We start from the raw sequence: 26,378 nt of genomic DNA on the forward strand, positions 1-26,378 counted from the left end.
ATATCCATTCTTAACTATTAATACAAGCAACAAAACTGGGTAAAAGCTCAAGATTTATAATTCTTATATAATGAGGCCCAGCGCAGTGGCTCACGCCTGTAATCCTAGCACTCTGGGAGGCTGAGACGGGAGGATCGCTCAAGGTCAGGAGTTTGAGACCAGCCTGAGCAAGAGCGAGACTCTGTCTCTACTAAAAAGATAGAAAGAAATTAATTGGCCAACTAAAAATAAATAGAAAAAAAAAATTAGCTGGGCATGGTGGCGCATGCCTGTAGTCCCAGCTACTCAGGAGGCTGAGGCAGAAGGATTACTTAAGCCTGGGAGTTTGAGGTTGCTGTGAACTAGGCTGACGCCATGGCACTTTAGCCCGGGCAACAGAGTGAGACTGTCTCAAAAAATAAATAAATAAATAAACTAATTCTTATATAATGATACAATGAAATTTATAGACAAAGTACATCCCCCCTCCATGCCATTCAGATTAATAATTAATTTTACATATGACAGATGACGTTTAGTTGAAATGTATCCACTCCTCACAAAAAAATTATTACAATGACTGCTTCAACATAGGTCCTTGTAAGTAAGATGTGTTTATATACTATACCCTATAAAGACTCAATTCTCTCCCCACTGCAATTTTTTTTTTTTTTTTGAGCAGCCAGCCATTTTATGCCAAGACACCAGCTGAGTATTTGGGATACATCAGTAAACAAAACAGATAAAGACTTTTGTCCTCATAGAGCTTGCACTTCAGCAGGAGAAAGGCCATAAACAACAAACATGTGATGAATTAAATGACACAGTATGGTAGAACTGCAGTCCCCAACCCCTGGGACGCAGACCAGTAGCTGTCAGTGGCCTGTTAGGAACAGGGCCGCACAGCAGTAGGTGAGCAGTAGGTGAGCGAGCAAAGCTTCATCTGTATTTACAGCCGCTCCCCATAGCTCACATCACCACCTGAGCTCCGCCTCCTGTCAGATCAGCAGCGGCATTAGATTCTCATAGGAGCAGGAACCCTACTGTAAACTGCACATGTGAGGGATGTCGATTGTGCGCTCCTTATGAGAATCTAATGCCTGAAGATCTGACGTGGAGCTGAGGCGGTGATACTAGCTCTGGGGAGCAGCTGCACATACAGATTCTCATCAGCAGAGAGGTTTGACTGCACAATAAATAGAATGCACTTGAATCATCCCAAACCACACACTGCCCCCTGCCCTGGTCTGTGGAACAACTGTCTTCCATGAAACGGGTCCCTGGTGCCAAAACTGTTGGGGACCACTGTGTTAGAAGACAAGTGCTATGGAAAAAGGAAACCAGAGCGAGCTAAGGAGGTGGGAAGACCAGGGTTGTGCACACGGGGTGGCACGGTATTAAGATGGCCAACAAAGGCCTCTTTGAGAAGGGGAGAGTGGAGAAATTCCTTTTTGAAAAAAATAATTTTCAATAATGGCTGTCATACAGATCTCAAAATTAACGCACATTAAAGATTTTATTTTACTCAGTATTCAATAAGAGAACCAGACAGACACTATAATGAGTTCAAAAAGAGAATATGAATAATAGAGGCATTTATAGATCAGGTATATTGAGATAAATGTGCAAATGGAGACAAAACTGGGGGTGGGAGAGGAGTCAATGGAACTCTGTCAGACAGAACCGAATTGGTCTATCTATACATAAGAATTATTTTGTGATCAGTTACCTATCATTAACAAGGTTGTAAAATAGCTTCCAAAAAATCAGAATCACATCCTCCAGAGGGGTCTTCTGCAGACTCTAGACAACACAGTTTTTCACTGGAGCTTAATTATTTTCTTCAACTCAAAGCAGGCAAGGGAGTAACCACCTTTGTCTATTTGGAAGACGACAGAGTGGGTAAGAGCAGATTCTGGAGCCAGACTCAGTGGGTTCAAGTGCAAGCTCTCTCCCTGTCTGGCCATGGAACTCTGGGGAAGTTACCTAACCTTTCCAGGCCTCAGCATCCTCCTACATGATGATAAAAGTGTTTCCCTCACAGGCTTGTGGTAAGGATTACAGGAGATACTAATAATGCACTTAAACTATACCTGCTGCATAGTAAGTGCTATTTAAATGTTAACCACCATCACTTTTTAAGCAATGGGGAAACCTCCTCACAGAGCACTGTAATGTCCTACGGCCTTCATGGGCTAGAAGGCAGCCTGCAGATTCCGCATCCACCTTGGTTCTTTGTTCACTAGACAATGAGCCCAACACAAGCACTGAAATCCAGGGAGACTCTTCAGCCCTGTGGTGACTGTTGCTTATAAGGTGACTCAGAATACGTTTATGTTTATTACACCATCGTCAAAACTGAAAGCACAAACATTTCTTTACTAGATGCCTGAGCACATATTCTCCGACTCCAGCTTGAGAAACTCTGGTTTAAACGCTGAGCCTGAGGCCTCCCAGCGTGGTGACCTCAGCAAAGAGAGCCCTTGGGTGCTCACACCTCAGGGCGGGTTCTCTGGAGGGGCAGGTTGGTGAGAGCAGTTGGGCCAGAAAGAGAGAAAAGAGACATGCTCCATCCTGACAAGCCAAGGGACCACGAAGACAGCCCTGCCTGTGATCGCTGAAGATGGGGCCCACTGGGTTCCTTCACCCTCCGGCTGGAGGTGGCCCAGTAGGAATGCACTTGCCCACTGCCACGGAGGGGAGACACATTTTTGCAGACTCGGGGTGATCTTTTTCTGCCCTCCTTCTGTGTTTTCAACTCTCTTTGTTTTTAAAGCATGTAAATAACACGAAAATAGTTTTGTATGCCTCTTCATAGTCTTTTCGATGTTTTGCTTTATCCTCGATTCACCAGGAGGAGGCTCAAAGAGAAAGGCGCTATAGACAGAATATACTGATCACTCTCCTTGTCCCCTGCGCTCCCCTCCGCCTGAGAGCTGTCAGATCACATGACCCTCCCTCAGCTTCTGGGGTCCCCGCCCGCCTCCGCCCCCTAAGCTGCTTTTCTTCTTCTCTTGGAGGCCGGTCTGCTGTCGGCCACAAGGTGGCGCCAGACGTCGGCTTAATGCGAGTCGGTCTCACGCAAAGTCCCAGGTCTTTGCTTTCATTCTTGGAGGTCGAAATGCCCACTTATTTGTTTTTTCTGTTGATGGCAACCTAGCACTTCCCTTTGCATGTTCCCGGTTTCATTTTTGCTGAGGTGGGAGTTGAGGAGGCCAAATTATTAAATCTTTGATTTTCTTAAGCTTGTATGTTGTGGGAACAAACGCTAACTTAAACAATTAGAAAGGAGAGAGCCTAAGGAAAGGAGAAAAAGCTCCTGTGAAAGGAATAAACAAAGTAGGTGCTAATTAGGTACACGCCTTTCTGTTTACTTGCACGTTTAGAAAAATGAGGATGAGTGTGAACACTTCTTACAGAAAATTCCTGTAAGTTCAACTCCTCTGTGCAGTGTTTCTGTTGCCATTATATTATTTTTGTCTAAGAGAAAGGGCAGAAACGATTTCATTATAGGAAACAAACCGTGTCCTTAAGTCAAGGAATTAGAAAACAACATTTTGTACTATTGGGGGACTGCAATAACTTGGCATAGAATAATAAGTGCATTAAGTAAATAAAGATAACATTTGGTAAATGCATAGCTCATACAAATTCTGAAGTCTTTTTTATTATTTTTGTGAGGTAGAAATAAGATTACTAGAATTTTCAAAACAAATTTTAATTATTACCACTGCCTGTAAAAAAAAAAATGCATGAGGCCAAGTTCACATCCTCCAAAGCTCTTTTTATTTATTAACAAATGTTTGCATTCTCATTCTGTGAATATCTACAAATTGTTCATTTTGGGTCAGGCAACACAGCTCACACCTATAATCCCAGCACTTTCGGAGGCCGAGGTGGGAGGATCGCTTGAGGCCAGGAGGTTACAGTGAGCACTACAGCCTGGGCAACAGAGTGAGATCCTGTCTCTAAAAAATTTTCAAAATTTATAAAAATAAAAATTTTCCATTTTTTAAAGAGTAAAAAAAACAAGAGGCTGGGCATGATGTGTAACCCTAGCAATTTGGGAGGCCAAGAAGGGAGGACTGTTTGAGCCCAGGAGTTTGCGGCTACAGTGAGCTATGATGAGGCCACTGCACTCCAGCCTGGGTGACAGAACGAGACCCTGTCTCCAAAAAGAAAAGAAAAAGAACAGGAAGAGAGAGATAGGTATTGTTCAGTCTATTTATTTACTCTTTACAGTTCTCAATGTTCTTTAAATAACTCTTTCAGGTGAGGAAAAAGAAAGATTTTTTGGAGGAAATCACTGATAACTACTGTAATAACACACACAATTTATTAACACTATGAGTCTGAACTACCCTTCTTTCCTTCCGAAACTCTGTGTGTCTCTGAGTAAATGAGAGAGTCAGTCAACTGGTTCACAGGTGACTTTCATATGGGTGAGTTTTCATTGGAAAGTAAATGGATGATGATACTAACTCCCCTGGCAAAGCGTCTTTGAGCCGTTCTACTTCCTCCCACATCTGTAAATTCACGCCCTTTCCCACCCCGCCCCACCACTGCACACCCCAGCCCTAGCTCTCCCCGCAGTTTTTGAGTATGCCCACATCAAGACGGGAAAGGGCTTATTTCCATCCTAGGCTGCCTCATGTGGGTGCCTCTTTGATCCCCAACTTGGCAGCATCCCAAAACTTCTTAAGATTCCTGGTACAGAGTTTGTTCTCTCTGGGTTTGGAGAAGACGACCGCAGCATAAATAAATAACTGGCTGTCCCAGAAGCACACACCTACTCTGCTCCTCAAAGCAGCAAGTCCATTTAAATGAGATGATGTACAGAAAAAACTCAGCACCGTTCCTCGTACACTATAAGCCTTCAACAAGGCTTCCGTGTTCCCTTCAGATAGGCCTCGTATGAAGCCTTCAACAAGGCCTCCACAAATAGAGCCATTTATTTACAGCCATTATTTCACTAGCATCCCCCAGCAATTCCAACACAGCACCTGCCCAACAACGGGTACTCAATAAACAGGGGTGCAATGAATCCCAGTTTCTTCGGATCTCAATTTCTTTCAGATGGGGATTGTAATACCTGACTTCACAGACTCTTCCAAAACGAGCTAAAGAGCCTAGACAGACACACAATGATTTTATTTCGCTTTGCTCTTTTCCCTGGGAGAAAGACTCACTTTTCCAGTGTCTTCTTCATACAAACAGAGTGCATGATGTGTAATCGTCAACATACACATCTCCATTTAATTTCTTCTTTGAAAACACCGGACAAAAATGTTATTGGGTGGTTAAAGGAATATAAGCCTCCTAGATCAAAGCAGCCACCTGGTCACCCAGCCTTCCCAAATTGAGGCTGTAGTTCATTAAAGCCACTTGGTTAACCACATCGCCCTCCCTCGTATATCACTGTGCCCAGGAAACAGGTTTAGAATTCCCGGGCACTGCAGGGAAAATCTTTTCAGGTAACCAACTGTACTAAAACGAAAGACCATGTCTTGAAAGACGAGTAGGGCTATAAAAACCAGAGGCTCCTACAACCGGGGACCGTCCCCACGTCCCCTTATAAAGTCTCACGTCAAACTACAGGCTCTGCTGACAATGCTTTTTCTTTTCAACAGATGGGTTGTTCCTTCCCAGACATTTTTTGGACTAAAACCCAAACATTCACTTTCTTAGCAATTGTTTTTGTTGTCCGTGTTGTTTGCATGCATCTTACTTCCGGCTTGAAGCACGTCCTGCTTCAGTTCTCATACTCGGTAACACTGGGCTTCCTCTTCTTCTGCAGGTTGCAGGCAGGAAACTGGAAAATGGGCCACAGGAAACCTGGCCTCCTACATCTGCCCCACTTTGTAAATGCAGCTCTGGTTTCATTTTGTCTTGTGTGTCAGCTCTGTTTTAACCCTCGACAAGGCAGCCAAACTCTGCTTCCTGAAAGCACACCGACGTTCTTACTGCCCGAGAAAAACTCAGTGAGAATTGTTTTCCTCCCCAGAGTAATGAACCCTATGAATTCAACGGGGGAAAAAGACTAAGAAGATTCTCCTACCAGTAGTCATTTGGATCAGAAGAGTGTGGAACTAGAAAAATGACTCATTCGATGTGATGAAGCTACCAGTAAGTCCCCAGTGAAAATTAAACACTATTTTGTAATCCTGGACACAGTAAAAGTTATTTTAGATAAATATGATGACGAGTGGTCCAAGGCTACCTGATGCATTTTAACTTGCTAGGCTTTGATAAATAATACGCAAAAATAAGCTATACTCATACCTCATTATAATCTGTCTCATATTATGGTATATTTCAAATTACATTTTCTAACCATATCACAACTATTAAGTTGGACTATATGAAATTGTTTTTATGGGTCAGAAACAGTAAAATACCAGCAAATTCATATACTCAACCTAAAATATATGTTCACTCTTAGAACAGATACATACATGTGTCTCAAAAAAATGAAAAAATAAAAAACTAAAATAAAATACACATAATTTCAGCAGGATTTTGTAAAACTCTAAAGATAATTCTAAAGCTACTGATAAATTCCAAATTAAGAGCTTGTTCTAAGAAAATGTTAGCTATCTCCTCTACTACCAGTGACACTGAGATTCCATGGAATTCTAATAACAGGGCTCATACAGGCTCCATTACTCCACTAAAGAGAAGTGTTTCTTTTTTAATGCTAACATTTGATGACCACTTACTATGTACCAGACATTGTGCTGAGTGCTTTACATGTGCTATCTAAATTTAATATGCTCAGTTCGCTATGCCCCTGAGGAAGCTATGACGTTAAAAGGTGAATTGAGACAGACGCTCATGGCCACAGGAGTAATATGGGCCAACAGAGACTCATATCCAGGGGCCATCTGGCTCCGAAGTCCAGGTTCTTAATCACCACGCATATGCTTCCTAGCAGAGGCTTCATTTCTTTTCTTTTTTTTTTTTTTTATTTTTCTTTGAAGGCTTCATTTTTTACATGCACACCACCTTGCTGCTGGCTAAGAGCAAAGTCTCATTTTAATTCCTAGGGCAATCCAACATTCCCATTAGGAATCAGATCAGGAAATTTCCTTGTTCATTTCTGGTTTTGTCTCATCAGTGTCTCCAGTTGTTCTAGTTGGGTTCTGTTTCAAAAAAAAAAAAAATCTTTGAACCCATCCTCCCACCATTCGTTTAACCAATTTCCTCTTTTAAAAGATCTGTACATTGGGTCTAGATAGGCTCCAGGTTCACCCCACACTAAGAAGCAAAGTTGGCTCTCCATGATGCAAACGGGACTTGAGAAGCTACTCGTTCTGTAATTTAGCTCCTCCTGGTCCACAGCGTGTGTGTTTCACGTCACCACGAAATGAATCCCAAGGAACACGTCAAGTATGAATAGGGACAGGTTGGGAACCCCATTGAAACTGTGCATAACAGTACCTGGCAAGGTACCTGGCACCCAGTAGGTCCTCAAAAACTTTCCTTTAACTTGTTCAAGCCCAGGATTTGGAGGCTGCAGTGAGCTATGATTGTGCCAGTGCACTCTAGCCTGGGCAAGACAGCAAGGCCTTGTCTCTAAAAAAATAAAATAAAAAAGAAGCACCTCTAGGGAAGCCCTGTTTCAGGTTCTAAGAAAGCAGTGTTTGGGATTTCATGGAGGACCACAAAATACCCTGAAGAAAAAAAAATGCTGTTTTGCAGTAATATCTTGCTAACTGTTCTTAAATCTTGCTGTTATTCAATTTTAGCTTCAAATTAATGAGATTCCCTCATATCCAGTGGGCATTTCCCCCCATACTGTTCTTGATTCTTATATTGTAGAGGCCTTTGCTAGAATGGGAAATTTTTTACACAAATTTGTGTATTATTAATATGAATACAATTCAATCCTGTGTATAAGGGGAAAAGTTGGGAGTCAGGATATATACATTTTCATAGCAGACAAGGCCTTAAACTGACAGGGGTCCTCAAACTATGACCGGTGGGCCACATGTGGCCCGCTGAGGACATTTATCCAGCCCGCCGGGTGTTTTTGCCACCACTGCCTGTCCTGCTTAGCAGCCGACTCGTCCTGGATCCACAGTGCGCATGTGTGGAATGTGCGCCACACTCTCCAACAGCCCTCCCACGGTCTGAGGGACAGTGAACTGGACCCCTGTTTAAAAAGTTTGAGGACCCCTGCCTTAAAGAATTGTGTGATCTGTGGCAGGAATGTTAACTTCTCTGTCTCAACCTCCTCATTTGCAGAAGGGGTAAGGCCAGCCCTAGTCCTCTCCTTACATGAGTGTTACCAACTAAAGAGACTTTATAAGATTAGAAGTATTTTGAAAGTAAAAATGTGTAATAATTTCAATCGATACATTGTATAAATGATCTTTAAGATAAGAATGGAATAATGTCTTCAGCTTCAAACAAAGCGTGAACAGAGGCATTTTCTTAAATCTTTGGCTGTCAACATTAGAAAATGTTTATTTGCTTACTTTAATGTGGTTTTACAAAAATCATAATAAAGGAAATCTTATAGACCACTCCCACTAGATTGAAACCATAATCTTTCAGATAAACATGAAAGCTTTTCTGTGCTAAATAAGAAGTCACGAAAGTCAAAAGTATATACCCAGTGCAATGAGAACACTTTTGCATGATACAAAATGATGGTGGTTTTTCCACATCCAGAAACTGAAACATTTCCTGCCAGAGCATCCTCCAAACTCTTCTATTGTGTTGAAACTGTAAAATCTTTCTAAATCAGGACTTCCTCCTATTATGTTTTAGAGGCGTCTTTCTGGGAAGGGTAGATCCAAGGCAAAAGGTAGGAATTCCTGCAGCACCACCCAGTGGAAACATTAGAGAGAGAGGAAAAAAAAAAAAAAGCAAGATAAAATATGTTTAAAAGAAAATTCATGTTTTAGCTCTTCTAATTAAAAATCTGGAACCTGTTCTTTCTCCATCGATGGCAACCTGCAATGTGTTCTGCTTACAAGTGACCTTTAACATCACATCTGCCCTGTCTCTTGCACAAGTGCACGCACGCTGGGCTGCACCAGGATCAGGAAGGATGGTGCACCCCTGGGGAGGAAGGCGTGGGGTCAGGTGTGGACTGCAACACCATCCCTTCCTCTCAGAAGGGCCTCCAGGGGACCCTGGGGCTGGGAAGTCTGCACAGCTGTGCTGAGCACCCCAGTCCTGACGCAGCGACAAGGAGCATTTCCTGGCAGAGAGGTACCCAACCATCTGCGTGCCTTCCCCTTCCCCTGGCCCAGCTGCACCTGGTCTGGGCCGCCTCTGACATCTCCACAGCAATTCTACCTCCTAGTTCTGCCCGGGGAGAAGAGTTACAGAGCATTTTCCTCCCCTTAGGGCTCACATTTCCTGCCCCCCCCCCACAACTTCCTCTAGGGTGAGCATTGCTTCTGCCCCCTCCCCATACACTGTGCACCCAGGCCACTGTGGGACTCACAGATCACCGCAGCGTGGCTCCATTTCATCTGCCTCATCAGTGCCTGCTTCTCACGCAGGCATGACACATCGAGCTAGAATTTTCCTGGGAGCTGGATGGGACCTCCTCCCCCTTCTAGCTTTCCTCCACAGAAAACCCTGGAGGAGAGAAGCCCTGTGTGCTCTTCCCAGGGAAACTGGGGGACTTTCTGTCTTCTCCATTCAGCTTAAAATAATAAAGCATCATTTCTTTTCCGTCATTGCTGGGCGGTTAAGTCACTAAAAGAAAAAAAAAAAGTCCCCAACATCAGCCCTCCTAGAAAAGTTACCTTTCCCTCTTCCTGGAGTAAATCCACAGAAACCATTTTAAATCTCTTTTTAAATAAATGGTCTTCATTGGCTGATCCTGACGTTGTTTAGAAGTATATGATCCGTGCTAAAACTTTATAGCATAGCATATGTGAACTGCTGATAATTTACAAAGGGCTTACAGTAATATAAATGTTTTTTTTTTCTTTTTCTGTAATGTCACATTTGCCAAAATGTGATGGTTCCTGGCACTGTCAAGATTTAGCTGGATTTCAAAGCGTGGTAATTGGGTTTAATAAGAAGAAAAAAAATTTTTTTAATTAAAAAGATTTAGCTGGATAATGTTGATATTACCTACTCTTTGGGTCCTACTATCTATAGTATTCTTGCAAAAATGGTTATGAGTTACAGGTATTTGTAACTGAAAGTTCATCAGCAACATCTTCTTTAGAGCTACCTACCAGGAGTGGTTCCCCCAAGTGAGGAACTGGTTAGTTTCACTGTTTTTCTTCAGGGACCATCTCAGCAAAACTCTTTCATGGTTTAGGAAATGCAAATTCCAGGCATAAATTTTTATACGTAAATCTGGTATGATAATATATTCACTTTGGAAGAGATCTATAAAAAACAGGGAATCTGCAGTCTTCAAAATATCATCACCTGCTCATGTGGTGGACATCTGTGGGGGATTTGAGCAGCATCTCAAGTCACGAAGGTAGTAACTGGCCCCCCTTATTCTTTTTAGCTTTATTCGCCCCATATGCATATATTTCCCTCACGTTTTCATACATGGATGTCAAGTCTAGCTATGTATGATGGTTATGGTGCCAAATGCAGAGGGTTTCTTCTAAATCTAAATAACTTCTAATAAAGTTCTTTTTAACATGAAGTGAAAATACATATAATGTAAAAGAACAAGCCAAAGCCCTCTCACTTTTCACTGAATACCTGTTTAAAACCAAGCCTGACTTGCGGATGGACAATAGTAAGCGCGGAACACATTTAAAATATCTTGGAGTTCCTGGTGGGTACTGTGATTTCTAAAACTTGCAAAAATAGAGAGTGATTTCAAAACTAAATACTCTTCTCCCAATGCTTCATACTTAAAACCGATTTTTTTATTAGCTGCCAAGATGCACTGAGTAAATGAAAAAAAAAATAACATTAAAACTGTCATCAAGAGGCAGACGAATGGTTCATTCATGTCCAAGGAATGTCGTTGCACAAAGGCCACCAAAAGCATCTGCTAGAAGAGATTGGCTATTGGTGGCATTAGCATCAAACATCAGATCTGTACCCCAAAGCACCCTCACTACCCTTAATTCCCATGCAGGCATCTGCCATCCACTAACTTGACTAGTCCATTCTTGAAACGTTGCATATGACTTATCACTCCACCTACTCTTCCGATAATTGTTCAGCGTGCATGTGTGAACTGCACAAAATAACAGCCAGATCTTGCTTTAGTGGTCTTTTTCTCCCTTGCTAAAGAAAATCACTCTTTTTATTAGGTAAAAATATTTTAATCATCTAGTACATGTGTGATCTGCTACATCAGGGTCTTAAAAGTCTCTACTTTCTTAAGGACAAATTACTAGGTCTTAATATTTAGGTTAAAAACACACACAAAGGATGTGGCAAAGGGTGAAGAAGGATCCTGTTCTTGTGGTTCAACTCTGATTTAAATCAAAGCAGGACAACAATCTTGTTTGAGAGCAGTGACCCCCCCCCAAGCTTTTGAAAACACACAGTACATATACTTGGGTGATTTTGTTTGATTTCAGACATCTTTGAACAGCATATAATTTTGTAATTAAAGTAATACACTTTTAAACAAATTTTTCGTATAAGATCAAATTGCTAAGAGCTAATAGGGAAAAAAAGCAAATATATATTTATAAAATTTAAAATAAAAAAAGTTTTTAAGTATTTTTTTAAATAAACTTTTAACACTCTTCAAAAGACTCCATTTACCATCAACACAGAATTGAGAACTAACAGCACAGCAGACTGGGTGGGGTAACTCATGCTGTAATCACAGCATTTTGGGAAGTTAAGGCAGGGAGATTGCTATGGCCAGGAGTTTGAGACCAGCCTGAGCAACATAGTGAGACCACATCTCTACAAAAAATGAAAAAATTAAAAAATAGTCAGCTGTAGTGCTAGCTTCTCAGGAGGCTAAGGAGGGAGGATTGTTAGAGGCCAGAAGTTTGAGGCTGCAGTAAACTATGATCAAACCACTCTACTCCAGCCTAGGAAATGTAGTGAGACTCTGTCTTTAAAAAAAAGAAAAGAAAAATGGTACAACAACTAATGTGAATTAAGCAATAACAGGAATGCCTGACTGATTCTTCTAGGTTTGCCTCAACTATCAAAGATGAAGTAGGTCCATCAAATAGGCATTTTTGCACTGGCCTAGACATGCAACACAGATGTGACAATCATTTCTAAACCTGACTCGAACATTACTTGGAGCATCTGGAGACATTTGCTCTAAAATGGTTTAAAAAAAAAAAAAGAAAGAAAGAAAAGAAACCATCTAATGCCTTCTGATTTAAATGATCAGTATCTGGGGCTTGGTAAAAATAGGCAGGAACTTCAATAGAAATAACCTCTCTGCCAATGCTCATGAACTCTAGAGGATTCCAGAGGATTTCACGATCATAGGTGAAAATCGAGAAATTGCACCTCATATACAGTCTTCCAAATAGCACCAAATGGTTTGCTTTCTTTATAATGGGACTTGCTGAAACTATCAGGAATCTAAGCATTCTTCTTTCCTGAAAAGGATATCACAAATCCAGCTTCTCTCCTGACTTCCCACAGTGAAACAATTCTTTAGAGTGGAGAAGTTTGGTAAACACTCCCTTATGCTCCCACCCTCCCTACAGAACCAGAGTTTGCGCCCTACATGGGCAGAGTGACCCTGTATAGAGTAGCAGCAAAAACTGAGGTCACAGTCGCGTGCGCGCACACACACACGTCATCTTCCGTGCTTATCTCTTTTATTTTGCAATAAATTCTAGCAACAAGAGCCTGTATTTTACCCTCTAAAGGCAAACCGTCCAAACTCCAATAGGGAGATAAACTAGGAGAGAGTTCCCATTCCAGTTCAATGAGTATTGACCAGAGAAATGTTCTCTACTTTTAGGGTAAGGACATCATTCTAACATCTACCCTTCTTCTTACTTAGGGTTCTGCTTAATAGAATAGTATAATCATCCTGGGCCTCAGTACCCTCATTCTGAGGTTGATGATAACCTACAGGTACAGACAGTGTAGAATTCCTACAGTTAATCCCCACAGAGAATTCCTGCAGTTACCCTAGCATAAATCCTGGGGCTTATTTGGTGGTGCTGATTGTTTTCATCTCTCTTTTCTGACAATTAAGTGCAGGGAAAAAAATCTGCTTAATCAAACATTCTGGTTAATCAAGGGTTGACTATCAACAAAATGACTCCTTGGCAAAACTCAGTTGAAATTAATTAGGAGACCTAGTCCTCCTTCACCAAAAATCATTTGACTATGTAGTCACTCTCTTTTCATCATCCCACAGGCAGCGTGTTTTATTATTGTTTTTTCTTGGGGTAGGGAGGGGGGGCTTTTTTATTATTTTAAAAATCAATAAGAAACATCATTAATTTCAAAAAGTTATGTACAAAAGCTAAACACACAGGATTTTAGTATTCATATAAGTGAAGGACATTTAACCATGAATACTATGGAACTGAAAAGTGGTTACCCAAGAGAACTATGAAAATTTGGTCAATTGAAGTCTTTAATTACAGACTAATAATGGTTGCCTCTACAATGATTAATTCTAATACGTAAAGAACTTTACATTGAGATTCTTTCAACCTGCACTATCCTATGAATAACTTAACTGTTAACCAACCATTCTCAGTATGATAACACTGATATCAACAACAGGGCTAAAGCTTGTCCTCTAGGACTGCGGTCCCCAACCCCTGGGCTGCAGGAGGTGACTGTCAGGCTGGTGAGCCAGCTAAGCTTCATCTGTATTTACAGCCGCTCCCAGCATCCTTCACATCACCGCCTGAGCTCTGCCTCCCCTCCACCCCAACCCCCATTAGTTAGTTGGGACAGCTGCCAAACTAACCTGATTTACATACATATACTTTCCTGAAAGTTTGAATAAAAAGTATGGGAAATGGTATAGAGCAGCAGTCCCCAACCTTTTGGGCACCAGGCACCAAATTGGGTGGCAGAGCTCTGCATCCCAGAGCTCTGCAGCCTGGTCCCTAACAGGCCCCAGGAGGTGGGGACTGCATGTATAGAGGGCCTTTTTTGGCTATCTTTAATGGTTTTACTAAGTTGTCTGCCTGATTTACTGTCTAAGAAAAAGCTGGATATATACCAAGCAACAGATGCTTTATCAGGTCCAATGGCAAGACAGGAGGACTCTATTGATGAGCTTTCTCCTTTTCAGATGGTTTTTAATTCACTGAGTGGTAGGTATTTCACAAAGTGCTGGGATAAATACAAGGATGAGAAAAACAGAGGTGGACCCAAAAGGAGCTTCCAGACTGACTGGCACCACAGGTGTGGAACTCATCGTGACACACACGTGCACAGGTAACCCTCACTAGCCGAATCTAATGGGTCCAAAGGTGTGGAAAGTGACTTCAGATAATGCGGGATACTGTACCATCACATCTACTTGCTTCCTGAGTTTTGCAGAAAGGGAATTAATGAATAATGAGGGACTCTAGCCCTATCTCCAGAAATGTGTATCCACAACTGTCCAGTTCCTGTGTTTGGATAGCAATAATTTAGAGAGGGAGAATTCAAGTAATGAGGAAACCTGTAAATAAACCCTGTGGCAAAGGCTCTGAGGGCCAGGAAGAGATGACTGAGGGACATCTGGTCTGGGTAGGTAGCAAAGGTTTCCCGGGGGAAGTGATGGCTGAGCAGCTAAGCTGGGAGTGAACTGATGGATGACTACAAATTGCAGAGTGGAGTTTGGAAAACTGATGGCAGTGGGGAACCGGGGCAGGGGGGGAGGACTCCCAAGAAAAGAAACAGCATTTACAAAAGCCCAGTGGACAGAGGCACCTTAAGCACCTGAGGAACTGAGGAAAGGCCGGTGTGGGTGGCCCAAACCACATCTTGTGGCTTGGGTTAAGGATTTTGGTCTTAGTCCTAAACTGAATCCCTGGAAGATTTTCAGGAGAGGAGTGACATGGTCAGAACTGTGTTTTGAAAGGATTGTTCTAGTTTCTGGATGGAGAAGGAATGGAAATAGGCGAGAGGGAATGTGGGATCTCTCCAAATACAGCAGTGGGAGATGGAAAGCACTTCCAAAGACTATCAGCAGGAAGGAGCAGGGATTTAACCAGGAGACCAAAATCCTATCTGGGCCTACTTAACATCCAACCAAGAGACAGTCACTGATATACCAAAGAATGAGCTGGATCTGGGACATTAGAAATGAGTGCTGCCCATCGCAAACCTCTACAGACCAGGAGGGAAAAGGAAGCACAACAGCTAACACTGACCTTCCACTGGGTGTTCCTCATGTAATAAGGGTCCAAAATGGAACCGAAGGGGAATGTATAGGCAACCCCTTTTCCCTCCACAAGACAGCAGTTTGTTTAAATTGCTGTGTATGTCTGTAAGTCAGCTGTTGGCTGTTTGAGGATGACAGCAAAAATTCACAACACACTTTCACAATTCTTAGAAGGATTCAGGTTCTTTACTCTAAAAACCTAGTACACAAATAGTACTTCTGACTTGAAAGGGATTATCCCAGCTTATCCACTTCAATCACATCACCATCAGGCCAAAGAAACTGAGGCCCAGGGAGATGAATGTCCTCTCAGCCCAATTACTTCAACCCAAAAGGGAATATAATTTTTCCTACAAGATGCATTACTTTTGGCTAGTTTAGATATTTTTTGGATATTAAGTAATGTAGAAGAGATTTTTCCCTCTTATTGTATGATGATAAAATTTATATATTTTAATGATTTAAAAAAATTTTTTTTAATTTTTTCTTTTTTTTTTGTAGAGACAAGGTCTCACTATATTGCCCAGGCTGGTCTCAAACACCTGACCTCATGCCATCCTCCTGCCTCAGCCTCCCAAAGTGCAGGGATGAAAGACATGAGCCACCACACCTGTATTGATTTGTTTTTAACCAAGCAGATTGAATAAAAAGTACTGCAGTATTTTATCAAGGTGTTCTGGGGTTTAAGAATCTACGTGGTAGAATCATGAACTTGCCATAATAGAATAAATAAATAGGGAATGTTTGGGGATGAAGGAAATAATTCTCTCTTGGGTGGGTTACACAGACATATATAATAATACTAAAGATCTGTGCATTTTAATGATGTAGATCATATCTCAATTTTTTTTTAAAAGAGGGAGGTATACCAAAAGTCTCATATTCTTTATTGCTTAAAGGAGCCCAGACCTCATCAAACTTAAGAGAAGGTGTTCAATAAAAGGAAAAAATTCTAGGGTGCTATAGCACTGCAGGATGACTATAGTTAATAACTATACATTATATAGTTTCAAACAGCTAGAAGAAGGATGTTGAATGTTCTCAACACAAAGAAATGATAAATGTTTGAGATGATGGATATGCTAATTTCCCTGATCTGATCTATGCATTTTATGTACAGAAACATCACTATATACCCCTTAAATATGTACAATTATGATGTCAATTAAAAATGAAAACAAAAAAGACAGAAGTTTTCCAGATAAGTGTGTTTTATACCCATCCCATCGCTCCCAAATTAGACATGGATAATTGGGAACTGTTCTCAGATATAGTAGCTTTAAGAACACTATGATACTATGTTCTTTAGAGCCTCTTTATAAAGTGTGTAAATTCATTTTAGTCCAATTCAAGTTAGAATACATTAATATAACCATCATCTTAATTTCAGTAAAAATATACAAGTAAATGTCTCAGCCATGTTGTAACATAATCCTATTTAATTATTTGAATAATTTAGTAATTACTTTCCAGGAAATGTAAATTTATGCATATTAACAGTCAATGAGTTCATTCCTAGTGGCAATTCAAACCAAATCAAAATTTATTGAAATGACCAATTTGAAGTTTATTTTTAAACGGCTGACATATGTGTACATTTTCAGTAATGGGTAAAAGGCCATTTTTATTTTGGTTTCAAGTAGGAATCATGAAGAATCAAATTTCTGCATAGAATAGTTATTTAAAAGACCAAATGATCCATCATTTCTGAAAGCCCTTAGGATCTAACAGGACACACACACATGCTGATAATTCAATTTACCAGGGCTGCACTATAAGTGGCAAAAACAGAGTTTTCATGGTCTCATTGTCATGGTTTCAATCAAAAAGCTGAATGACCTCAATTCAAAGTGGCCATGGGCAATAGTAATCTTAAGTTAAAAATCAACTTAAAACACCAATTTCAAAGTTTGGAAATTCTACTGACACAAAATGAAACAGTAATAAATAAAAGAGTTGTCAAAATGTATAAAATGCACCTTCCTCCTCCTTCATAGTTGGATAATTCCAAGGTGTATTTTCAGTTTAACCTAGTTTTTCTTCTTTCATCATTTCACGTTCTATTTTGATGTGTAGTGCTTTGTACTTCCTGTTACTACTACATCTTGATACTCTACTGCAAATCATGACTCATTCTTAAATCATAGAGAAACTCCTCAAAATCCCAAATTTCGCAGCACACAGGAACTCAGTCTTTCAAGAGGGCAGCATTCTTAGAACATTACTTGACCCACAGAGGACAAAAACATTGAACGAGTTCATGTAGAACAATGTCAATCCATTGTTGAGTCAACACATTTATTAGATCAATATATAAGCTCTACGTGATAACTTCAGTCTTAGTACTAATTATTAAAGTGTGCTATATGTTGTGTTAAGTAAAAATAAGTTACAAAGCTATTAAGTACTGTGATTCCAATGAAAAATTTTATGTGCATGTGTGTGTTTATATACACATACCCATTTTAAAAGACTAGAAAAATATACATCAAAATGTAAATAGTGGAATTATGGGAAATGTCTATTTTTTTTCATTGTGGTTTTCTCTATCTCCCTAACGTAATTCATGCTCGTATTTTTTACAACAGAATAAAACAACTAACCTATAGAAATTACTTTTATGCTAGCATGGTCTCAAGTATGCTATAAATCAATCTATGAAGGCAAAGAGGAATTGCGGATAACCGGGACATAAGAAACTTTTGCGTGAAACCTACAAGAAAATCTGTTAAGAGTCCAGTCCTTCTTGCAAATCATCCATGCCTCTCTCATGTGTATGTATAGGTGCAGCCCTTGGGAATGTGTTAGAAGCCAATTGCCTGGGCTCTACAGGCAGGACAAAGCCAGAATGGACAGACAGCCCATTCCTTTTAAGGTTTACTGAGGAAGCATGTGTCTATATAATCCCAACTACTGCAGAGGCTGAGGCAGGAGGATCGCTTGAACCTAGACGTTCAAAGCCAGTCTGAGTAACACAGCGAGACATCCTCTACCCCCCCCCCCACTCTAAAGTAGAAAAATAAAAATAAAGTTTAATGAGGAACCCCAGGTCTGGGAAACACAGAAATGACTGAGTCATTCTCTGGAACTGGAAGGGAACAAAAGTATCAATTAGTAAGCAGCAACTTACCCTCAGTGAAAAAAAGACTCTACTGCAGAAAGTCACATCCTTGGATAATTTTTTATTGAGTGTTTTGGGTTGTCAATAGGTCATGCTTTACAACATTTCACAGCCCTACATTGGTCTTCTGAATCAGACAGATGTATGAATGTAATTGAGTAGCACAGAACACATAAAATCCAATATCTGACAGCTAAGAAGGGAATATTTGAATTTATATACACTGCCTGTAAGTCCTTTAAAACTAATTTCAGGAAAAGATTCAAGTTCCAAAAGGTTATTAAAAATATAAATTTTAATATATGATCTCAGAGTTACATTTACTATATATTAGCAGTCTTGAATTGTTTAATTTTTTTATATAAGACAAAGCGGATGTCTTTAATAAATGTTAAGGTAACTTCAGAACTGAAAAATCGCTGCTCTTCCCCATCGGGGCTACTGCCATTCTGATCTGAAAAGCATTGGTACCAAGTGCAATACGCCCGTGGAGGGTCAGGGATGGTTTCATTCAGTTCACAAATGACAGGCCACTACAACGTCATCATCTGCATGTCATTCTATTGCATGTTACAAAGAGAAAAACTCACAAATACTATATTATACATATGGCAAAAAACTACAACTGACAACTTTTCAATGCCCTATTTGTGCAATGAATGCATGTGAGAGAGTTTTCAGCATCTTCACCATCATTATTAAGGTAAATAAGAGTTTCTTAAACTGGGCACTACTGACATTCTGAGCTAGAAAATTCTTTGCGGGGGTCTTTTCTGTGCCTTGTTGAATGTTCACCAACATCTCCAGCCTCTACTCACTCGATGCCCTGGCAGCCCCTCTAGTTAAGACAACCGAAAATGTCTCCTGGTAGGCACAATTACTCCTGATTCAGAGCTACTGACTTCAGTGAACTCATCTGCATCTCAAATAATTACTTATTGGAATGAGGAATTCTAAATATTTCCTTTTTATTTGAAGGAAATGCACTTTTGAGAGAGTATGTACAATGTCCATTTATTTGTAAGGAACTATCATGCATACTGGTGTTAGATCTTGAAAGCTTTTCTTATCTATTATGTTTTGCTACCCTACTCACAGCTTTCAATGCAAATTGAACGCAACAATTTATTGAGTACCAACTCTATACAAAGCACGACATGAGGGACTTGCTGTTCTCATGTCGACTGACTCACGCCCTGGGAGGGCTGGTTGGGTTGCTTTTAGGACACACTTTGCCACTGTGAAAGAAATGCCAACCCCTTAAAAACCCTCAAGAGAGAGGCAACATATCTGTGTCAATAAAGGGGCCCCATCAGTCTAATCAGATTCCTTAAAATTCTTTACCCTTTTTAGTAACTCTACACATTTCTAGGCAACATTTAAAGGGGCTTTTTTGTTGCTGTTGTTGTTGTTTAAAAAAGGGGGGGATGGCAGAAGGCCTTTGCTATGTTTGGCATAGAAAGGCCATCAGTCTTCATACTCATGGGGTTTTGCAGGCAGGATCATTACTGGAAACTCTAAGAACTCTATGGACAGTCTCCTTAACTGTTTGACCCACGTGCCCTCCTAACACAATTTGTAATTTTATAATCCTCATAAATTGGAACTCACAACGGACCTTTTCCAAGTAAATGTGTGCCACAGAGAAAGATTCGAAAGATCCGAGGGTATTTTGTTTGGCACTAAGGCTCACAAATGGATTTCAGCTCATTAACAGATGCCCTGGGCATGTTTGGTTTCTCTCCTTCCCCACAAAGACTGAAGCCCCGATAGCAGAAGACGGCCCCCTCTAGCCCCCACCGCCACCGCGGGAAAGAAAACCTATAAGTCAAATCCAAAATGGCCAAAGGGACTTCAAAGTGTTCGAGATGCTGCCCTGCGAAGGCTCGCTGGGCGGCTGCACCTCTAAGTAAATAAAGCCGTAACTTGTCTCCCTCCCCGGCGCTGGGCTGCGCAGGCTGACAGTGGCGGCACAAAACCCCTCCTGTGCCGAGCAGCGGAAACTCCTAATGAGATTAGTTGGTGTGTGTGCAGACATTACTTAGCAATGACTAAAGGGGCTCTCTCTTCCTGCAGCAGCCAGTGGAAAATTCAGGGAACTTTTTCCCCCTGTAGCAGCAGAATCCCTTTAACCCTCTCCCCAGCCAACTCCAAAAACAACTCGGCCTCCCCCTGCAGCCCCCTAGCCCGGGCTGGGGGACGCGGGCGAGTTAAAGACCGTCCAGGGGCTTTCAAGGCAGGAGGGAGGGGGCTGGCGGGGAAGGGGCGGGGTACCCCTCGAACACTACAAAGGAAACTGTAAAAGGCACAAATACATAAACCTGAGAAGGAGCAAACCACAGTTTCTTTGTGAGCTCCTCCAGTGAGTCATTTTCAAGATGCTGTCTGCTGCCAGTTTCAAAGCGGAAGCGCATGGCAATTAGTCTTGCCGTTTCCAGACAAGCCAGAAACTCTCCCGACACTCGTTTTTTTTTTTTTTCTTTCTAAAAAGCCCCTTTTGCAGTTTCTAAAATAACATTTCTTGCTCCCACCTCCACCCGCCACCTAACAGCAGCTCGTCCCCAGGATGGTTCGGTTCAGAAAACATAACAAAACCGAAATCTTTTATTTTTCTTTTTTTAACCACACCCCGAAATTTTCATCTCCCCCCCCCCAAAAGTTACAGTAGCGTTACAGGCCAGCGGTCGGTTCGAAGCTAAAGAGCGGGGGTCGCCAAGATCGCCTCTCGCCGGGTCCTGCTCCAAAACCGTATCCGGTAAAGACTCCACCGGCTTTTAAATGTCCGACTGGGAGTGCGCCCGGGCGGTGACCTGGGCGGGGGTCACCTGCCGAGTGCGAACGAGCGCAGCCCCCGGCCCCGTGCCCTCCACCTCCCTCCCTAGCCCGGGACCCGAGCCCGGAGCCCCGGTGCCCTCTGCCCATCCCGAGGGGAGCCGGGACGCGGTCCCAGCTGGAAGGCCAGCGGTGGTCCAGCCCCCAGGCACACCGCCTGCTCCAGCCACCCGTCACCGTTTTTCCCCCGGACCCCAAGTCTTGACGCCCCCTGCTGCCTCCACCGCCTGCGGCGATGCCCTGGGCGAGCCCCCGGGGCTGCACGCCGGGCGCCCCGGGATCCGGGCTCGCAGCCCCCGGGCGGGGATCTGCCGGCGCGGGGTCCCCAGCCCCGGCCCGGCGCGCGCGGCAGCGGCGGCGGCGGCCGCGACCGAGCATCCCGGCGGCGCCCCCTCCCCGGGCCGGCCGGCCCTCGCGGACGCACCCCCGCCCCCGCCCCGGCCCGCAGCCCACCCCGCGGCGCCCACCGCCCCACCCCCACCAAGCCCACGAAAAGAGAAAACAACCAACAACAACAAAAAACGAAAACACCCAAAGGAAACTTTGCAAGTGTCCGAGCAACAGGCAGAAGCCCTGGTACCTACCCAGATGTGGGGGAGCTTTCAAGAGCCTTCTTCGGGGGGATTTCTAGGAGGACCCGGGCAAAAGCCCCCGACTTTCCATGCTGACAGGCGTCTGCAGACGGTCTGTTGCTCTTGTAATGAGATCCTGATTTTTCCCCTTTTTTTTCTTTCTCTCGCTCCTCTTTTTTTTTTTTCCCCTCTGGTGTGTGTGAGAGCAGGAAGTTGGAGCAGTCAGGCCGAGCCGGCTCACTTCCTTTACTGCATTATTCCCCAGGCGGTGTGCAGTCTGTGTAAACAGGCTTTTCCGCCCCGCGCCGCGCGCCCCGGCCGGCTGTGCGCCGGGGCTGGCCGCCGAGGCCCGCGCATTCCCCGCCGCCGGCCCGCGCTCCCCGCACCGCGCGCCCCCGCGCCGCGCCCCCGCCCCGCTTCCTGCCCCGCCGCCCCAGGGGAGGAGCCTGCAGCCCCGTCGCGGCTCCGCGCGGCCGCAGCCCCTCCCCACGGGCCGGGGGCCTCGGCCCGCAACCGCCAGACGCCTTCCGCGACGCGCGGGGCGCCGGCTCCGGGCGGGGCGGGAGCGAGGGTCCCTCCCGTGCCCGCCGGGTCCCAGCGCGGGGGAGCGCGCCGGACGCCACGGGCGGGGGGTCGTGCCCTGCCAGTCGGCCTGGGAAGGGGGCGCGAGGTGGGGAGGCCGCTGGAGTCGCTGTTTTCTGTCAGCTGGGAGGGAGGAATAGGGGGGCCGGGGGAATTGGGGTCCAGGGTTTGGTTGCTCTGGGCAAAGCGCTGCTTTTATTGTGGGTGCGGGCAGGATTGTTTGGGATGAGACGTTGGATGTGCAAAACAGGAGGCACGGTTTCCGTCTGGGGATGGGGATGGACACAGTTCCTGTCTGGCTTTTAAATTTTGTAAAAAGCCAGCCCTCGGTGGGGGCCCAGTTTCGGGGAAAGGATAAGGAGCTATAAAACTGAAGTTAGGGTTCTCCAGTGAGGTACCTTTCTGGACATTCACTAAGGCCTGCCACAGGTCCAACCTTTCCCGCCCACTAAGGAGCCCTGGCGGAAATGAGCAGTGGCCGCGGGTGGAGGGAGGCCCTGTGGTCTCAGGACTGGACTCCACCAGCCACATCCCTCGGCGAGGTCGCACCCCAAGGGCTCGGGCCAGGCCGTGATTGGAGAGCGTGCCCACTGCCCTGAGGCTGCGAAGAGCGGGGAGGATGCCAGTGGAAGAGACCCTCAACCCCAGGCCAGTGCCTCAGCCTCAACTGCTCACTTTCCAGAACCTTCCATTCCCATGCTGCCACTTCTTAGCACAGAGCAGTGGTTTTCAAACTTGACCCAAGGGGCTTGTTAGAACGCTGGTTGCTGGGCCTCAACCTGAGTCCCTAATCCAGTAGGTCTAGGGTGGTGGTTCTCAGCCCTGGCTAACATTAAAGTCACCTAGGGAGTGTTTTGACACAATCCAACAATATACTCAACCCAGACCAATTAAGTCAGATTGTCTGGGGGCAGGGCGTGAGTCCTTTCCAAAGGACCGCAGGTTAAGAGTTCCTCCACTTTATTTGTTTCTATTTGTGCAGTCTCTCCTGAGAGATTATTTGCTTACAAGTCTCTCACTACTATTAAATGTGAGCGTGTAAAGGGCAGGGATTGTATTTTGCTGAAGTTAGTAACACCCCGCTGCGCACCCTCAGTGCCTATTAGAGCGCTCGAATGATAGCACTTTCCAGTTCGGGCATTTGCACTGGGGCTCGCGTGGATAGTCCACTTAAGGGGTGGGACCAGGCCACCCAGACGTCTGAGAAGGCCTGGGAGACCATGGGAAACAGTGGATGCGTGGGGAGGGGGAGGGTAGGAGAGCGGAGCAGGAGAAGGTATGGGAGAGGGGGCTGTTTGTCAACCCCTGATTTTCCACAGCTAATTTTCCACTTTGGGGATTATCCTTTTAATCCCCAGTCGGCTTCTACTGTCACTCGGCAGAACTCATACTGTGTCCCTATATGGTCCAGCTGTCTGGACCAAGGAAATGTAAACTTATTTTATTATCCTCAGGAAAAAAAAAAAAAAAGAAAACCTCACACACACAGTTAAGAACCCATGTTGCTTTGTTTTTAGAAAGTATATGCCTGAAAGAAACCAGTCTGAAAAGGCTACATACTGTATAATTTCAAATATACAGCATTCTGGAAAAAGGCAAAACCATGAAGACAGTAAAAAAGATCTGTGGTTGCCAGGGTTTAGTGGGGAGAGAGGAATGAAGAGGTGAAGCACGGAGGATTTTTAGGGCGGTGAAACTGCTCTGTATGATACCATACATGTCATTATACGTTAGTTAAAACCCCCAGAATGTACAACACCAAGAGCAACCCTAACATAAATATGAACTTTAATGATGGGTGATAATGATGTATCAATGCAGTTTCATCAATTGCAACAATTGTACCACTCTGATGGGGGCTGTCAGTAGTGGAAGAGGTCATGCTATGGGTGGTAGGGGCAGGAGGTATATTGGAAGTCTCTGTCCCTTCCACTCAATTTTGCTGTGAACCTAAAACTGCTTTTTAAAAATACCCTATTTTTAAAGAAAGTATGGAACAAAGCCAAACATAAGTATATTTTAAATTGGTAGCCTTTATGCTTTTTATTTTTTTCACAGCACATCTTCATAGAATCCTAAGGTGTAAGGGAGCCTGTTTTCATCAAGCAGTTTGTTTTGAAGAAATACTTGGGCTAAAGCACTTCTGAAACACTTTTGGGCAGCTCTAGGGTTTCCCAGCCCATATGAAGGCCTCTTAAGTTGCACTGGTGTTTGGATCGTCCACACCACTACTCTAGCTCTTCATGTGAATGAGTAGTTCAGAGCTGACTTGGCTCTTTCACAAAGCACAAGGAATAGCTTTTATTTTCAGGTGTCTGCAGCTTCTGTTCTTTGCATTCTAAGAGAAAGGCTATTTGTTTTCCATGCTTTCCTTCCCACTATCAAAAAGCACCAAAGAGGTGTGATATCTAAGTATTCCATGATCCACAACCCTCTCTCTATGCTTTTGTTATTAAACAGACAGTCAGGAGTTAAGTGAGATTTCTTATCTTATACCTTATCTTACTACCTTAAGGTAGTAAGATTTCTTCAGGGGCTCTTTATAGCAGGTGACAAAGCCTAGGGTCAGGCATTTCTGCTGACCAAGAAAGAACGAGACTGTCTCAGCTTTATTAAAAACAGCTGAGATCTCACCAGAGATGATACACAAACTCTGTATGTTTGAGGAATGAGAACTAGTCAGTGTGATGTGGTGGTGGCTACAGGGTGCAAGGTGGGGGACAGTCAGCCCAAGTAGACCCTATGGATAGAGAGTGGAAGAGGGCTGGAGCTCCCCCCCCCAAAAAAAAATCAAAAGCCCTGGTTCCAAAAGAAGGTGTATTAGTCAGCTGGTGCTGGGGTAATACTGTGTAACAAACAACTCCAAAACTTAGTAGCTTCCAGCAACAAATATGTCTGGATTGCCTCGGCTTGGCTCCAGCCTGCAAGCCGAGCACATGTTGGGTTCTCACGTCTTCTCATTCTGGGACCCAGGGTGAAAAAACAGACATTACTCAGGATATGAGGTTCTCAAAGAGAGTTGGAGCACCAAAGAAGTGGAAACATGTGATACCTCTTAAAACCTCTGCTTAAGACTAGCACACTCTCACTACTGCTCACATTCCACTGAAGAACGCAAATCCTATGGCAAAGTCTAAAGTCAACAGGATGGAGAGAAGAGCAAGGAAGGAAGGGAGAATTCTGAACAAATATTACAGTCTACCACAAGTGAAAAATGATGATGGGTATACAAAAACAACAGATCTTTGAGGTCCCTCGTAATTCGACATCCCACAATGTATAACAGAATACAGATGGATGAGAAAGCATAGTTAGATAGAGCAAGAGAAGAAAATGAGTTTTAGAATAAACCAAATATTCTAGAACAGAATGAATAATATTTGAAACTTATGAATTGATGATTTTGTAGCATCTCAAAAGTGGTTAGCTGTCACTACTTTAGAGACTGCTTCAATCTTGGGGGGTTATGGATTGGGAATAAACAGCCAAGGCCTGATGGTAAGACCATTTGGGACCAGGAATTTGTGGATTGAGCTGCTAACTTGTTCTAGCTTTGGGAACTTGACTAAGTCATTCATTCTCTCTGAACCTGAACAAGCATCACTTTTTATAGATTTTTACAGTGTATGTCAATTTTATATTAAAACAACATGTATATGGACTAGGATTTTAAGATATCCATGATTTTCATTTAAAGGACTATTTAAAAAGAATTTTATAGACTTGCAGGCGGATCCCTGTTGGAGTCTGTATTCTCCCTTTTATCTTGTTAGATGTATTTCATTGGAGACATTGGAGAAGCATTGATTTGGACCATCATTTTTGCTCAGCCAGGCCACTCATGGGCCAGAGTCTGCAAACTACAGCCCACAGGGTCCACTGCCTGGTTTCGTATGACTTTTGAGTAAAGAAGAATTTGCTTTTGCTTTTTCCTTTTCACTTTTAATTGTGGTAAGAAAAAAAAAATTGTAACCATTTTAAAGTGTATAGTTCAGTGTTAAGTATCCTCGAATTG

The 26,378-nt window shown here is 43.3% G+C and overlaps 1 protein-coding gene across 1 annotated transcript in view; it reads right to left on the reverse strand.

Annotated features, from left to right (window-relative positions):
• The window catches only part of ELK3 (ETS transcription factor ELK3), a 68,822-nt gene extending 46,633 nt beyond the window's left edge, over positions 1–22,189 (reverse strand). The window contains exon 1 of the mRNA XM_012775322.2: positions 21,794–22,189. The gene's annotated coding sequence lies outside the window, so the exon portion shown is untranslated. The remainder of the gene's footprint in view (positions 1–21,793) is intronic.
• Positions 22,190–26,378: the final 4,189 nt, after the last annotated feature.

The sequence above is a fragment of the Microcebus murinus genome, chromosome 10, assembly GCF_040939455.1.
Source record: "Microcebus murinus isolate Inina chromosome 10, M.murinus_Inina_mat1.0, whole genome shotgun sequence".
Taxonomy (NCBI): domain Eukaryota; kingdom Metazoa; phylum Chordata; class Mammalia; order Primates; family Cheirogaleidae; genus Microcebus; species Microcebus murinus.